This window comes from Hyaena hyaena, unplaced genomic scaffold (assembly GCF_003009895.1).
Source record: "Hyaena hyaena isolate Hyena2069 unplaced genomic scaffold, ASM300989v1 scaffold_331, whole genome shotgun sequence".
In the NCBI taxonomy this organism is placed as follows: Eukaryota; Metazoa; Chordata; class Mammalia; order Carnivora; family Hyaenidae; genus Hyaena; species Hyaena hyaena.
Window position 1 is genome coordinate 434,608 of NW_024080965.1, and position 15,395 is coordinate 450,002.

The 15,395-nt window shown below is 52.1% G+C and overlaps 1 long non-coding RNA gene across 1 annotated transcript; it reads left to right on the forward strand.

Annotated features, from left to right (window-relative positions):
• Window positions 1–9: 9 nt before the first annotated feature.
• LOC120243180 lies at window positions 10–853 on the forward strand. The gene is made up of 3 exons (XR_005531240.1): window positions 10–143; window positions 364–499; window positions 825–853. It is a non-coding gene; the product is annotated as an uncharacterized LOC120243180 (long non-coding RNA).
• Window positions 854–15,395: the final 14,542 nt, after the last annotated feature.

Sequence of the window (15,395 nt, forward strand, 5' to 3'; positions counted from 1 at the left end):
TCAGGCAGCTGTTGTCTCTGCTCAGAGTTCAGGAGCCTTGTCCCTTCCGTGAGCTCTGAGTCTGGTTACCCACATTAATACCAGCTCTTCAGTCACGGGACGGCTCCTGCAGAACTCTCCTTCCAAGAAATGAATCCTTTTCTGTGAGGACGGGGCCATTTAAACACAGGACGATTCTTTGTCCTAGGGCACCTACTCCCTCCTTCCCACACCCAAATCCCACCTCCCTGGCCTTCTGATGCCCTTCACTTGCCCATGTACCTTCAACTTAGGCCTCCCCTAAAGGGCTCCTCATCCAGGCCCTCTTCACACCTTGTCTCTCTGGAAGGCCTTACCTTGATCATTAATGCCCCATAATTCTAGCCCTCAGAGACTTTCACCAGGATTCACTGCAACACCTTGGACGGGAAGTTGCCTGCAGATTCGGTGGCCACAACGATCTAACTCTTCCTGGATGTTCTCTGCTAACCAGGCCCAGGAAGGGGAGACTGAAGGCTTGGTAGGCCCCTCATCCCTACAACCTGAACAATTGCCCTTCTGCTGCTTCCTCCGACCTCCCGGATGTCAGACCCTAGGGAAATGATCTCAGCATCCGCTTTCTCACCTTTCCTATTCTTTGCTCCTAACCTGAAAGCCAAGGCTCTTATTCTCCCAGCTGTCCTTGAAAACAGCAGTCATGTCTCACTTACTCCTGTACCCAAACACAAAGCCTCACAAGTTAAGGTTCGATAAATACTGAATCAGTCCTCAAACTTCTCCAGTATATTTCCTTCTTTTCTCAGTATACAGTCCTACCAACAATCACACACTTTTTTATTCCCAAGGCAGGTTTTGAGAAACTGTACAGAGGCATTAACCTCTTTTAGTCCCAGATGATGAAGGGGAAATGCACTGCTGTCCAGGTCTGGGCCCCAGAGCTGAGCACATGGCCCGCCCGCAGGCCCCAGGCGGGATTGTCTCGCCTCACTCATCCTTGCCGCCAAGGCCTCCTCGCCTGTACTTATATACACTAAAGCCTCTGCCCGAATAAAACATCCATGTAAAATCCAATTTCCTCAGAATCTCTTTTGGAGCCTGGGCCTGAGATAGAGTAGGTAACCCTGGCAGTAACTGCCTGAACCACTCCTGCTGGCTGCAAAGGTGAGGCCCATTTTTCAATTATCTATCTGCTGTGACAGCCGTGGTCCAGCCACCCAGCCAAGGAAAGGGGGAGGGGGAGGCAGAGCTGGGGAGGAGGGAGCAAGAGGGCAAGGGCACGGTGGGGGAGAAGGAGAGGGAGAAACCGAGAGAGAGAGGCATGCAGGGGAGACCCTTGCACGCGGCACCCAGTAGGTGCTCAGAATTATTTGGAAAATGAATGACTGAAAGAGTAAATAGGAGGGGTGGGGGTGAGGCGAGCAGAGGGGGAGAGCTGGAGAGACATAGAGTGGGTGGAGAGAGGGAGAGAGGGCGGGAGGGGGAGAGGGGGAGGGGAGGCGAGCGTGGATAGAGCCAACAAGAGGCTCCTGTGTCAATCCGTGGAAACGGGAGGCAGAGTGATGCGGTCACAGCTCCTGCCATCAATATCCTCTAATATAAATGTCAGTGATGCTATTTTCCGCGCAGTCATTTCGCACACTGCTGATTACATTAACGTATAATGGAGGGGCGCCGGCTCCACTGCTTTCTCCCCTAACCCTCCCCCCGGTGATGTGTCAATAGCCGCCTCCATGAACAAGTCAATTTTCTGCAGGCTTGGCAGCGGAATAAATCTGCCCGGCTATGGGGAGAGCTGGAGATATTTATATACCCGGCTCCTGCCTTGCGTGTGCGCGCGTGCGTGTGCGCGGCGAGCGCGGGCGCGGGCAGGGTTGGGGGGAGGGTGGCGCGCCGCCGAGCTGAATGATTTCCAGCCCGGACTCAATAAGAGGAGAATTTAGAGCGGTCCCTGAGCTGGGCTCCCAGAAACAGCCTTACACGTTTATTTTCCTTAGCTGAACAGGAAAGGCGAGAATTATATGTGGATTTATAGGACAGGCGCAGCTCAACCCAAATGCTCCCGCTCCGGGAGGGGGGGGCGGGGAGTGCAGGGGCGGGGGGGGGAGGGAGGTGGCGGCGGAGGGCGGGCCGCTGGGACCCTGGCTCGCACTGGTGCTGGTAGGGGCGCACCCCCCCTTGCCGGTCGCTTTAATTACATTTGTTCTTGTCCTTCGTGAGGGCGAGACTTCGGCGCGGCCTGAGTTGGGGGTGGGGGGAGGCGCAGGGCTGGGACTGCCTGGAGATGGGGGGGACCGCCGGGAATGGGGACATGGGGAGACCGGGAAGGGGGGCTGTCAGCTTCAGCTCAGAAGCGGATCAATAGTACGAGATCTAATGGGCTAACTGCCAAGCGGGCGCACCGAGGCGCTGCCCCGCGGGGGCCAGAGGGGGTGGGCTAAGGACGAGAGAAAGGAAGCGGGGGTAGGAGAGGGAGTGAGGACACGGGGAGAGGGGAGGGCAGAAAGAGTGGGAGAGATGCGGGGAGGAGGAAGAGAGAAAAAACGGAGAAAGGGACAGAGGGAGAACGGAAGGGAAGGGACAGAACAGGACAGTCTTCGGGGGGGGTGTCTTCAACACCCTTCCCTTCCCGCGTCCCCCCACTCCCCAACGCTGGAAGGAGGAACCTGTCCTGGAGCAAGGAGACCACGCAGCCGCCCGCCCCTATTGCCTCAACTCTGCTATTGAACCGCCAGGGGGCGGCGCGACCCTGTGCTGTCCCGGCGGATCTACGCGCCTGCAAGCTGGGGCTCAAGTGACCGACGCCTGGTCCCTGCGCGGTGCCCTTTGCCCTCTCCCGAGAGCTCCCCGCGTGACAGGGGTGGGGGTAGGGCATCTCGCCCCCTGCCCCCAACCCGAATAGAAGCAACCTTCGGGCTTTCATAAGTGTTGACTCTGGCACCCTGGGACCCTGCATGGGGAAGTGGCCCAGGGGCTGGATCACCAGGCCTGGGGTTAGCCAGTGTCCCCCAAAATTGCCAAGTCTGCGGCAGCTGCGGCTTCGGAGGCGGTGTGGGATTTGGGCCTTTGCATCCTGCTGGCAGAGCGCAGGCGAGTCTCCGGGACAGTCCTAGTGAGGGGGGTTAACGAGGCCAGCCAAGGTCGCTGCGGGATCAATGCCCAGTTTTAACTCTTTCGGTTCCTGGCCATTGTCTGACCCCTAATCTCTTGGCCACAGACAGATCCTTTTCTCAGCTCCTGCCTGCCCTTTCCCAAACTGAATGAGAAAATAAAAGACAGCCCAACACCCCTGCCAATGAATTCTGGCACGAAGGGGAGATTGGTGGTGTCAGTTCAATGGTTCTCAACCTGGGGGCATATCAGAATTACTTGAGGGAGCTTTTCAACATAAACGTGTCTAGCCACATGCACTCATATTGTAAGAAGTGTATAGGGGCTGGAAGGGATTGTGGAAACACGGGTTTTGTCAAAGCACCTCAGGTAATTCTGATATATTCCTACATGGGCACAGCTTGAAGAAAGGTATTACTCTCGCATTATTTTTTCATGCTAGGTGTGGTAGCTCAGCCTGGGGATTTTTTTTTGTTTGCCTTTTTTTTTTTTTTTTTTTTTGCCCTTGTGGCAATGTCTGTGCCACAATGTGTACGTCATTGGGAACCTGTGTCTTTGGGCAAGCTTTGTTTTGTGAGTCTCTTTGTGCGTCCTCTGTATGTGGAAGTCACACGAGCTGGCCTGTGTGTCTTTGGGGTTACCAACGTTTGTTGAGAGCACCTATTGTGTGCACGTGTAGTACATGCCTGTCCTGATGAGAGCCAGTGTGGGTCCCCATGGTGTGTTTGTGTCATGTTGAGCACATCTCTGTGGGCCCCATTGTTGGGGCACAGCCATTGTCTCCATGTCACTGAGAGTGTGTGCTGGCGAGAGCTCATGACACAAATGGAACGAAGCTGATCTGCTCCAGAAGCAAAGGCAGCAATGACCTTCTTTTTCCAATTATATCCTGGTCAGAGGTGAGCGACCTCTCCCCACGGAGGCCGCTTCTTGTCATGCAAACTGAGCAGAAGGCTGGAGATTACAGGAATGCGACCGAGTCACGTGTGAAAACAATCAGCTATCAATGGGCCCAGATCAATGCCCCAGATTACAGACGAGGCCAGGGCAAGCAGTCGCTTTGGAGTTTTTCCTAAGGAGGGGAAAACACACGGAACACACTGTTCACAGCCAACTGCCACGCTCCTGACCAACACCAGGAGAGACCCGCTTGCACTTACACAGCCTGGGGACAAGTAGAAAGTGGGCTGGGAAGAGCTGACCAAATGAATGGCCAGCCACCCACTCTGCATTGGTGGGCAACTATTAGTAGTAGTAGGCGGTTATTTCGTTTTTGCTAAAGACGCAACCTTTATTCAGCTGGTAGCGGGAAGTGTAAAAGCTTGTGTTGAGTGTTTTCTATTTTAAGTCTGGAGAGTTAGGATTCTAAGTGGGTCACAGGAGGCAGTGTGGGGATTTGGAGGAAACTCTCGCATCAGGAACAGAGCAACAGAGGGATTGTGGTGAAGGAGTGGCCAAGGAAAGTCTTTGGTCAGCTGTGGGCAGGGGGCAGGTGTGCAGCCGAGGGGCTCCTGGGTCCAGAGCTTCTGGCCTCAGGACAACTTAAACCCAGTCTGTGTGGTGAGGGACCTGAGCTGAGGGGTAAGCAAAGGGCAGCCTTAACCACCAGTATGCTCTAGGATAACAAGCAGAGAATTGCGTTGGCGAGGCCGGGGCTTCTGAAGGGCAGGGTCATGAGGGGCCCACTTGAAGGCTGACTGGTCTTTGGAGGGAGGTACAGGCAGGAATTTGGGGCTGCTATATGGACTAGCTGAGAAGCCAAGGCTGGGTCAGTAACTGTAGGGTCAGGAGAGACCAGTGAGAAGATGGGAAGAGTTCTGGAAAGGCCTGAGGACCTCATCAGGTGTGGCTCCTGTATCAGCTGAACCTACCTTGGTCCAGGAGTCGATATGGCTGGGTCTAGCACCCTAACCAGCCAAAGTTGAGGCAAGGGGAAGTGTCATGTTGTCTGTGCCCTTAGGGTGTGACAGGCAGTCCTCTGTGGCCTTTAGTGATCTTAAAATTTGGTGCACACTTATGGATGTCTTATTCTGTCTTATCCTATAGGAATGAAACAATGGGTGAGAATACCCTTAGGGAGCTTACAGTTTAAAGCAGAATAAAGAATTTGAAAGAGTTTGGAAACTTTTGAGGCACCTGGGTGGCTCAGATGGTTAAGCATCTGACTTCAGCTCAGGTCATGAGTTCGAGCCCTGCATTGGGCTCTGTGCCGGCAGCTCAGAGCCTGGAGCCTGCTTCACATTGTCTGTCTGTCTGTCTCTCTCTCTCTCTCTCTGCCCACCCCCCCACTCATGCTCTCTTTAAAAAAATAAATATTAACTATAATAAAAAAATTAAAAATAAAAACAAACATTTAAAAAATTAAGAGTTTGAAGACTTTAATGTTCTTCCTTTCTCTCTCTTTTTCTCTTTTATTTTCTTTTTTTTCTTTACTTTCTTCTTTCATTTTGGGAAAAGCAGTGCTGCATAAGGGCAGACTGCCTGGATTCAGATCCCAGCTGTGCCATTTACCAGCTTCAGCTTGTGAGTTCTCAGGTTCTCCTCTCCATCTCTTGATTAGGGGACCTGCCTCTTAGAATTGTTGTGCAAATTTTAGGCAAGGCCCTTAGAACAATGCCTGGACTCAAGAACCCAAGTGTCGGCTTTTCTAGTCTCTCCTTCGGGTTTCTAGTACAGTGCCTTTGGAAAAGCCCCGCTCTTGTGCCAGCAGAATTCAGCACAATGGGGTGATTAGTAGAAGACCCTGAGAGGCTGGAGAGGGGCTGGGGTGGGAGCGAGCACAGGCCCTGCTGGAAGATATGGGAATCCTGATGTGGGGCCAATGGGGTAGCAGAGAGTGCTAACTCTGCCCTTCTCCCTGGAAGGGCGCCCCCTGCAGGAGCTGCTTACCCACAGCCGTGGGGGGGGGGGGGGGGGGGGGGGCTGTATGGGGAGACCAGCTGACTGCCACAGGATAATCAACACCTTCGTTTTTCTGGGCCAGGCCCATCACTCGGCTTCCCTCTCCCGCCGCTTGACCTCAGCTGCAGCAGCCCCCTCTGCTGGCCTCAGCAGGATTAGAACTGGGCCCTGCTTCGGCCCATCTCCCTTCCTTTCAGACAGTTCTGAGGTGAGATGAGAGGTCACTGCAGGCCCATTCTAGAGCCTGGGAGACTGAGGGCCACAAGATCCCTGATCTGGGTCTACTTGTTGAATCAGACTTCAGGAACATGTAGGAGAGATGTGTGCGGACAGTTCTGCAAGGTGGTTAACCGTAGGCTGTGAAAAGTCCCGAGTTTGAGTTTGAAACTGGATTCCGCCACTTATTAACCGATACAAATTTAGGCAAGTCATTTAAATTGTGTAGCCTCAGTTTTATCGCCTGAAAAATATGAACAACAACAATACCTACTTTGTGGAGTTGTTGTGGGGATGGAATAAGGTGGTGTACTTCATAAAGTAGTATAGGTCACTAAGTGCCCTAAGTCATCAGATCAGTTCTCCAGGAATTTGCCCAAGGAGGAACTTCCTGCTGTGATAGCACTGGCATCCTCCGCGGGTCTTCGCCCTTGACTATGAGCTTGGGGGGACTTTACCAACCCAGGTTTGTTTGTTCAAATCCCAAAGCCCCAAATGGCTGAGCAGCTGCCAAAAACTGCTGCTTCGTTATAGGATGGGGTGGGAAGGAGGGAATGGGGGAGTCCTGGTACTGTGCAGGGGATAAAGGGTTAAGGGGGGGCTGGCATGGGAGTGGGTCACCCCCTCCCCTTCCATTGATTATTCTCCTCTCCAGGTGTTTTTGTAGCTTTTCTCCCCTCCCTTGGGGTGGGAGTGGGGGCTGCTGGGTCCACTTCAGGCTTAGTTATTGTTTTAATTTTGGTGCTGGCTCCCTGGTGCCCGGAGCAGATAATGAAAGAGGAAAAGAGAGGTCAGGGTGGTGCCCAGGCAGCAGATTTCTGCCCGTCAGATTGGGCCAGGGCGGGTGGGGAAGTGGGGGGGGGGGTGTTAAAGTTAATATCAATAAAGCAACTGGAGTCTCAGAAGTGAGCTGCAAAGCCAAGCACAATGTTTTGTGCCCTGGGAGCCTAAAGGGACGTTTTGCTTGTCCACAATGAAACCTCAGAATGGGGCTGGGTATGGGGGTTGGGGGACAGTGAAGTGAGCACACTGGCTGCCAAGGGTACAGCTCAGCAGTGGCAAGAAGTGACAGAAGAAAAGGCAAAGAGCTGGGAAGAGAATGAAAGTTGAACTCTGTCACGTGCTCTGGCTGCTCTCTCTGGCTTTCCTGTCCCCCTGGCCCTACTATACATCCATTAACACTGGGTAGGCTTGTAGGGGGTTGTGTGCTGCGGGGCTACCGGAGACGGAGAAACACAGAGAAAGGAGTCAAGAAAGCATAGGGATTAGGATCAAAAGCTTTGCTGTCAGACAGACTTGAATTTCTGGCCAAGTTCTGCTTACTGGCTGTGTGACTTTGAGCAAGTTACTGGGCCTCTCTGAGCCTCAGTTTCCTCTTCTGTTAAATGGCACTAATACTCCTACTGGCACTAATACCTTACTGGGTCACTGGCATTGTACAGAGAGAAGTCAGCATAGGGACTGGCATGCAGTAAGCACTCAATACATGCTAGCTATCCTTATTAAGCCTGTTTTCCTCAGCTGTAAAATGGGGATATCAGTTGTAACTTCCCCATAGAGGTCTTACGGGGAACAAATTAGATAAAGCCTGTAAAGTGCTTAGCACAATGCCTGGTACATAAATAAGCCTTCAATACATGTTGGCTGTTGTTATTATATTATTTTTATCTTTATTATTCCCTGCTGTCTTGGAACTGGTGATTTAGTTGAGCAGACTGAGGCCAGGCCACTCCCCTTAGCCATCTGAGGTATTTGGCTCCTTCAGAAGGGAAACCCAGCCCCACTTGGAGAGGCCTCAGGTTTGTCTTTTATAGTCCATGTGGTTAGACAGAAAGTCCCCAGGAACCGAGATGACTGCCGGCCTTGCAAGAGGAGGGGACCCACCTCTGTCCCCCGGAGAAACGCGTCAGCAACATGCTTGCCTGTGGGAGAGCCAACAGGGCCTCACTCTGACCCCCCCTCCCCAGAACTGAAGGGGCGTATGGGTTGCATGAGGGTGCTCACCTGTTTCCAATGGGCTTGGTGGAGAACTTGAGTCTCAGAACACCCGTATCCTTATCCCATCCATGCCCTTCCAATTTCTCTTTCCCTCTCTCAAGGCTGGAGGTGGGGGCGGAGGCTGAGCAGATTAAAAAAAAAAAAGGTAGTTAATGTTTCCCACTTGACCTTTCTTTCAGTACCCCCCTACCCCACCCCAGCGGGGCAATCAGGCTGAGGGGATGAATGGAGAAGAGGGCACGATTTTCACATTAATGGCAGCATATGTTGTGTTTATTGACACCGCAGGGTCGGCGCTTGTGGGGTGTGGGGGGGGCGCCTAGGAGGCCATAGGCAGGAGGGGGCTTGGGGAAGAGGAGGCAGTGGGGAAGGCTGCCGGCGGGTGGGGAGGGGGAGAGAGGGGAGCCTGGGGCCTGGGGGGAGGGAGGCAGGAACAATATTGTAGCACGAGCACACCAGGTGCTCGCTGTCAGCCCGAACAAAAAGGAAGAGTCAGCAACTCTGGGGGGGGGGGGCGGGAGGAGGAGGCGGGAGCCACCGCCTGCTCCAGCCTCGCAGCCTCTCCCCGTTAACCCCTGCTCTGCCACCGCAGCAAAAGAGGGGAGGGGCATCTGTGATCTCTCCCCACCCTGTGCCATTGAGAGGCCCCACATCTCTTCAGTACTCTGGGTGATGTGGTTACCTCCTGGGTCAGCATCCGCAGGATTTCCTGTCCCTTCGTCAAAGCCCGAAAGGAAGAGCCCTTCTCTCTGTTCCACCCTTTTCCATAATGGAGGGGCTTCTGTGGTTCTTGGGAAGTTGGCAAACCGGAGTTTCAGGAGTCAATGACCTTGGGCTTCTGAAAGCAGCTGCAGGTGGTGCGGTGGGGGTGGGGCTGTGCATAGAGGGGATTCAATGACGGGCACTCTGCTGAAGGAGATGGGTTGCAAAGGTCCCCACAATTCCCCTCTCTACCCCGGCAGCAGATTTCCTGGCTTCTTGAAAGTGTTCCCGGGGTCAACCGGCCTGGGGCAGGAGGAGCATAAGGAGAAGGGGACTAATATGTCCCATAGAGATGGCTGTCAGTTAGCTGAGAAGGCTGGGCTTGCTGGCTCCTTAGTCCATGAAGCACAGGGGGCTCATCATGGAATATTCAGGGGCAGGGAGGGTAACTGGCAAAGTGGGCTCCCAACCCTGGACCCCCATTCTGGAGACGGCTCCTAGTTTCCTGGCTGGGGAGCAGAGTGGCAGGTGTCTCCTGCCGCCATCACTGCCCTCCTCCCTGCCGAGCACTGAAGGGAAGCCAGGTGATCAGAGTTGCGTGGACCCAGCTTCCAGCATCCTCACTGCTCTGGGTCCCTCCCCAAGGGTTCAGGGTGGTAGTGCAGGGGAGGACGGGAGGAAGAGGCAGGGAAAGACAACCTGTGGGGGGAGCATGGGGCACTAGGACGTTTACTTGCATTTCCTGAATAATGGTCTCCTTAGGAGTCTGTGACCTGACATTCTGGAGCCTTCCGTCTGGACATAAACTTTCCTCCTAGCTATTCTATTCGAGTCCATGTTTTGGTCACTCTGAATGAGTGTCGTAGATCCCCAGGGGCAGGGCAGAGGGGACACCAGAGGAGAACGGGGTGTCCTTTCCACATCCCCACCCTCCAGCCCCACCTCCGTCCAGACACCAGGGGTCTCTGAATCGAGACGCAGAGGCCACTGTGGACGTCCCTTCCCACGGCTGCACGCAGGGGCACTCGGGCCTAGAAGCCTCCTCGACACTCCTCTTGCAGATAGCCAGAGGCAGCCGTCGCAGCGCGTCCTTCGGGGCCGCCCCTCCCCTGTGAACGCACGGAGCCCCAGCGCGCCCCGGCGGCTCCGCACCCTGCGCCGCTCTCACCGGCTCCTCCCTGGGCTGCAGGCCGGGTCCACGCCCCCCTTCCCCGGCCCTCTCGCCGGGCTCCAGCTGTGCGCGGAGCGGTCCCGGCTCGGCTCCAGCTCCTCAATGGCCCTGCTCCCCCATTACCCTGATGTCGGCCCCTCTCCCCCTCGGCTTTATCGGCTCTCAGCCGGCTCCGCCAGGGTAATGAGGGCCCTCCTAATTACCATTGCAGAAACTCCACTTACATTAACAGCTCCATCCGAGGCGCAGCAACATCTGCTGTGCGCAGGAAGGCGCCCCTCCTCCGCCCCTCGCTCCCCTTCCCTCGCCGCCCCCTCTTTTCCCTCAGTCCTCTCCCCCGACCTTCCTCTTCATCCTCTCTGCCCCCACCCCCGCCATCCTTCTCTCCCCTTCATATCTCTTCTCTTTTCATGCCCTCCGCCCCACATTACCTGCCAAGCCTTTTCAACTTCAGCATCCCAGGATGAGAGACATCCATGTAGAGACAGGGCCTCAGACATACCGAGAGGTGGAGACAGACACTCAGGCCAAGCCAGAGTTCCAAGACACCCCAAAATTTAGGGTCGCAGAAATATAGCCAGGGAACCTGAGAACAAATAGAAAGTGGAAGCATCAGAGATTGTGAAAGAGTTGGAGTGTGGGGTGGACCAGACTGCCTGTGTTAGAGAGGGGGCAGGGGCTCTCATGTCCACGGGTGTGCAAAGGTATGTGCTGGTGTGCACATGCGTGTATGGAGGTACCATGCATTGCATGTGCTCATTTACTTAAGCACCATGTGTGTGAGGACGTGTGTATGTCCGGGTATCTCTGTGTGTGTATCTGTGTGCACTTGTGAGCATACCTATCATGTATTAGCATCCCATCTGTAATTACATTTGTCTCTATGTATTTTTGATGCTTGCATTTTGCAAGCATGTTATCTGTGTGTGTGCATGCCTATCATCTATGTAGTACTGAGTGTGTAATATCCAGTGTGATTTGTCTACATACATGATCTGTGTTCAGAGTCATGTGTGTGCCGTACATGCACTTGGGTGAGGATGCACATGTGCCTCTGGGTGTATTTGCATCTCTGCATGCATGCCTATGCATGTGTGTATCATCTGTGTAATTATTTGATGACAGTGGGAGCATGTGTGTGTTCCTTCTCCGTGGGGGATGACAGGCAGTTGAGAAGACGCTGAGCCCATTTTATCTGAGGTTAACAGGGGTCACACTTCACTCCTGGAAGTCCCCCACCCTCCTCCCCACCCCATACAATTAAGCCTCAGTGTGGTGGAAAGACAGCCAGCAGACATTAAGAAAGGTCAACAATATTATCAGCTTCTAATCCAATTAGTTACTGTTTATTTGGAAATCCAGCTCCAGGTCAGCTTCTAGGAAGGAGGCCTGGGAGAAAGGAGGGCAAGGGGTGGGGACAGGCTGAGAGAAACTGTGGCAGGTGGCCAGTACTGTGGCCCTATGGCCGTGGCTGGGGTAGAGAGGAGTCCCCGAAACACCATCCAGTAATGCACTTCCCACTGGCTACATCAAAGCTGGGTAGCTCCAGGGAAGGTTCTGCGCTTCCTGGGGTTTCATCTCCAGAGGTTGGAGTGTAAGAGAAGAGGGGTTTTCTCCCTTCCCTGAGAGACTTCCTGCCTCTTTCCAGCCCTGGTATCCCGAGGAGATGGTCTGGGAGCTGGACAGTCTGCCTCGGAGCCGTGGCCAGGTTCCCTGGATGGGAGTCAGAGGAGGAGATGTTGGTAAATGCACTATTAGCTCCTGAAGCCACTCCATTAATCCTGGCCTCTACTTTATTTCCTCTTTTCCCTCCTACGTCCTTTCCTGAGCCCGAGCAGGACCTCGCCTCCCTCCCACCCCAGGACATGCAGGAACACTAGCTTCGCCTACAGGGTCCCCAGGGTCCTCCTCTTGAGTATAAACAGTGGAAGAGACCCAGACCTCGGCCTCCAGGCTGTGGGCAGAGCAGCCCAGTGGGGCAGGAGGGAAGTGAGGTGGTCTTTGCTCTGTTTCTTTCTGATCTCTCAGGGATGGATAATATCCTGGGGTGCCCCGTATAGTAGGGGGCTAACAGGAAGAAGATGGTTAGCTGCTGGATTCTCAGGCTAGCTCATAGGGTGTCCCCAGATCAGCAGTCTGATGCTGTGCACTCAGACCCCAGCTGTGACCAAATCAGGGTGACAGAAACAGCTTTGCTCCTCCAGGAGCCAAGCCTGGGGTCACTTTTGCTTGTTTCTTGAGAAAAAAAAAACATCCATAGGCTTAAGCCTAGGAATTAGACTGCTTGTTCTTGCCCTGGTCCCTCCTCTCGACACAGAAACTGCATGATTTATTTCTAAGTCCCTGCCCTTTCCAGGCACAAATTCACACACACACACACACACACACACACACACACACACACACACACCCCACATGCACCACATGCACCAACTTGCCTCTCAGACTCCAGGCCAAATATGGCCAGAGTATGAACATACTGGCAGTGATCCTTCTCTCTCTCTTTTTTAATATATATATTTTTAAAGTTTATTTATTTTTGAAAGACAGACAGAGCGTGAGTGGGAAGGGGCAGAGAGAGAGGGAGACACAGAAACTGAAGCAGGCTCCAGGCTCTGAGCTGTCAGCACACAGCCCAATGCAGGACTCAAACTCACAAACCACAAGATCATGATCTGAGCCTAAGTCAGCCACTTAACTGACTGAGCCACCCAGCGCCCAGCAGTGGTCCTTCTCTAAGCATTTACAGTGGATCTCCCACGCTTTACAGAAGACTGCTCTGAACAGTGTCTCCCCATTCTACCCCACCCTGAAAGATAACAACAATGATGATAACACATTAATGATAACGATATCCATACATATCATTACGCTGGCTGTTCTCATCCTTAGCTGAGCCTTGGAGTCACCTTTAAATACTCTTTAGGGACACCTGGGTGGCTCAATGGGTTAAGCGGTTAAGCGTCTGACTCTTGGTTTCCGCCCAAGTCATGATCTCACAGCTTCGTGGGTTTAAGCCCTGCATCAGCTTGGATGTGCAGAGCCTGTTTGGGATTCTCTCTCTTTCCATCTCTCTCTCTCTGCCCCTCCCCTATTCATGCTGCCTCTCTCTCTCAAAAATAAATAAATAAACTTAAAAAAATACTCTTTAAAATTTTTTTTTAAATGTTTTTATTTATTTTTGAGAGAGAGAGAGAGAGAGAGAGACGGCATGAGCAGGGGAGGGTCAGAGAGAGAAGGAGACACAGAATCCAAAGACAAGCTCCAGGCTCTGAGCTGTCAGCACAGAACCCAACACGGGGCTTGAACCCACCAACTGTGAGATCATGACCTGAGCCGAAGCTGGACGCTCAACTGAGCCACCCACACGCCGCCACCCCCAAAAAAAATACTCTTTAAAAAAATACACACAGGGGTGTCTGGGTGGCTCAGTTCATTGAAAACTTTCAGCTCAGGCTGTAATCTCACAGTTGGTGGGTTTAAGCCTCACATTGGGTTTTGAGCCTACTTGGGATTCTGTCTCCCTCTCTCCGTGCCCCTCCCTCAACGTGCTTTCTTTCTCTCAACAATAAATAAACATAAAAAATAAAAATAAAATCTTAAAAAGAAAAATGTACATGCCCACACTCTACCCTGAATCAAGCCAATCTGTATCTTCAGGGTTGAGTCCCTGCAATCCATAGACTTAACAGAGCTCCAGAGATGATGGCTATGGTTAAAAAATTCTATACTAAAAAAAAAATCACAATTTACAAATGACAAAGAGCTGCCTCTCATCTCTCATTGGCCAAGGCAGTGTTATCTCCATTTTACAGATGAGGAAACTGAGGCCCAAGGGTCAGCCTCTCAAATTCCAACTAAATCTAGTCAGTTACTATAATTTAGAACATCTAGATGGGTTTCCTCTGATGCAGAAGTTCCCTCCTTTGTGATGTCTGCTTTGCGGACATCAATTCCTTTAATTTGATAACCCTTTATTAAGCTCTTACTTTGGTACTGTGTAACATCTCAAGAGGAATAAGATGAGAGAGGCAACACGATGTATCTGGACAGACAGGACCTTGTGTCACTGTTCTACGTTTGTATTCTGGTTCTACTACTTCTCATCTGGGCCACTTATTCAACTTAGAAGCTGCTCAGAGCCTCACTTGTAAAATGGAGATAATAATACCGACTTTGTAGAATTGTTCCTAGAGCCACAGCTGATCAATATGTGATAATAATTATCATTTTGAATCATAGAGAAATAACTAACACCCATTGGAATGGCTAGAATTGAAAGGATTGGCAATTCTGGAGTAACTAGAACTCACATGTATTTCTGGCCGTTTACGTTGGCCAGATCACTGTAGACTAATGCTTGGAAGTACCTGCTAAAGCTATGTATAACCTATAACTCAGCAAATCTACTCCTGGGTCTAGGCCCGCGAAAAATGAATAATTATGCTCAGCAAAAGTCATGTACAAAAGTGTTAGGCAGCTGATTTTGTGATGGTCCAAAATGGGAACAGCACGCATGTCTACCCACAATAAGACAGACAGACATATTTTGGTATAGCCACACAAAGGAATGCTACAGAGCCCGGAGAAAGAGTGTAGTACTGAAGTGCACAAGAGCATGCATAAGCCTCACAGGGGTAATGTTGCAGGAAATAAGTTGGACAAAAAAGAGTATATACTATATAGGGTATCTGGGTAGCTAAGTCATTTAAGCGTCTGACTCTCAGTTTCCACTCAGGTCATAATCTCGTGGTTTTGTGAGTGCAAGCCCCACATCAGGCTCTGCGCTGATGGTGCAGGGCCTGCTTGGGATTCTCTCTCTCTCCCTCTCTCTCTGCCCCTCCCCTCCTCACACTGTCTCTGTCTCTCTCAAAGTAAATAAATAAACCTAAAAATTTTTTAAAAAGAGTATATACTGTATGATTTATTTATTAAGTTTACAAGCAAAAATCAATCTGGGATGATGATAGAAGTTAGGACGGGAGGTACCAGGGAAAGGGGCACAAAAAGTCTCTCTGTGGTGCTAGAAATGGGCTCTATCTTGGCAGAGGTTACACGTATGTGTATGTGTGAGAGTGTGAGAAAAAAATTATTTAAAATTCACTTAAGATTACTACACTTGGGCGCCTGGGTCGCTCAGTTGGTTAAACATTCAACTCTTGATCTTGGCTCAGGTCATGATCTCACGGTTTGTGGGATCAGGCCTGTATCGGGCTCCGCGCTGGCAGTGACCAGCCTGCTGAGGATTCTCTCCTCTTTCTCTACCGCTCCCCTTGCTCACGTGTGCATGCACACGGTCTCTCTCTCTCTCTCTCTCTCC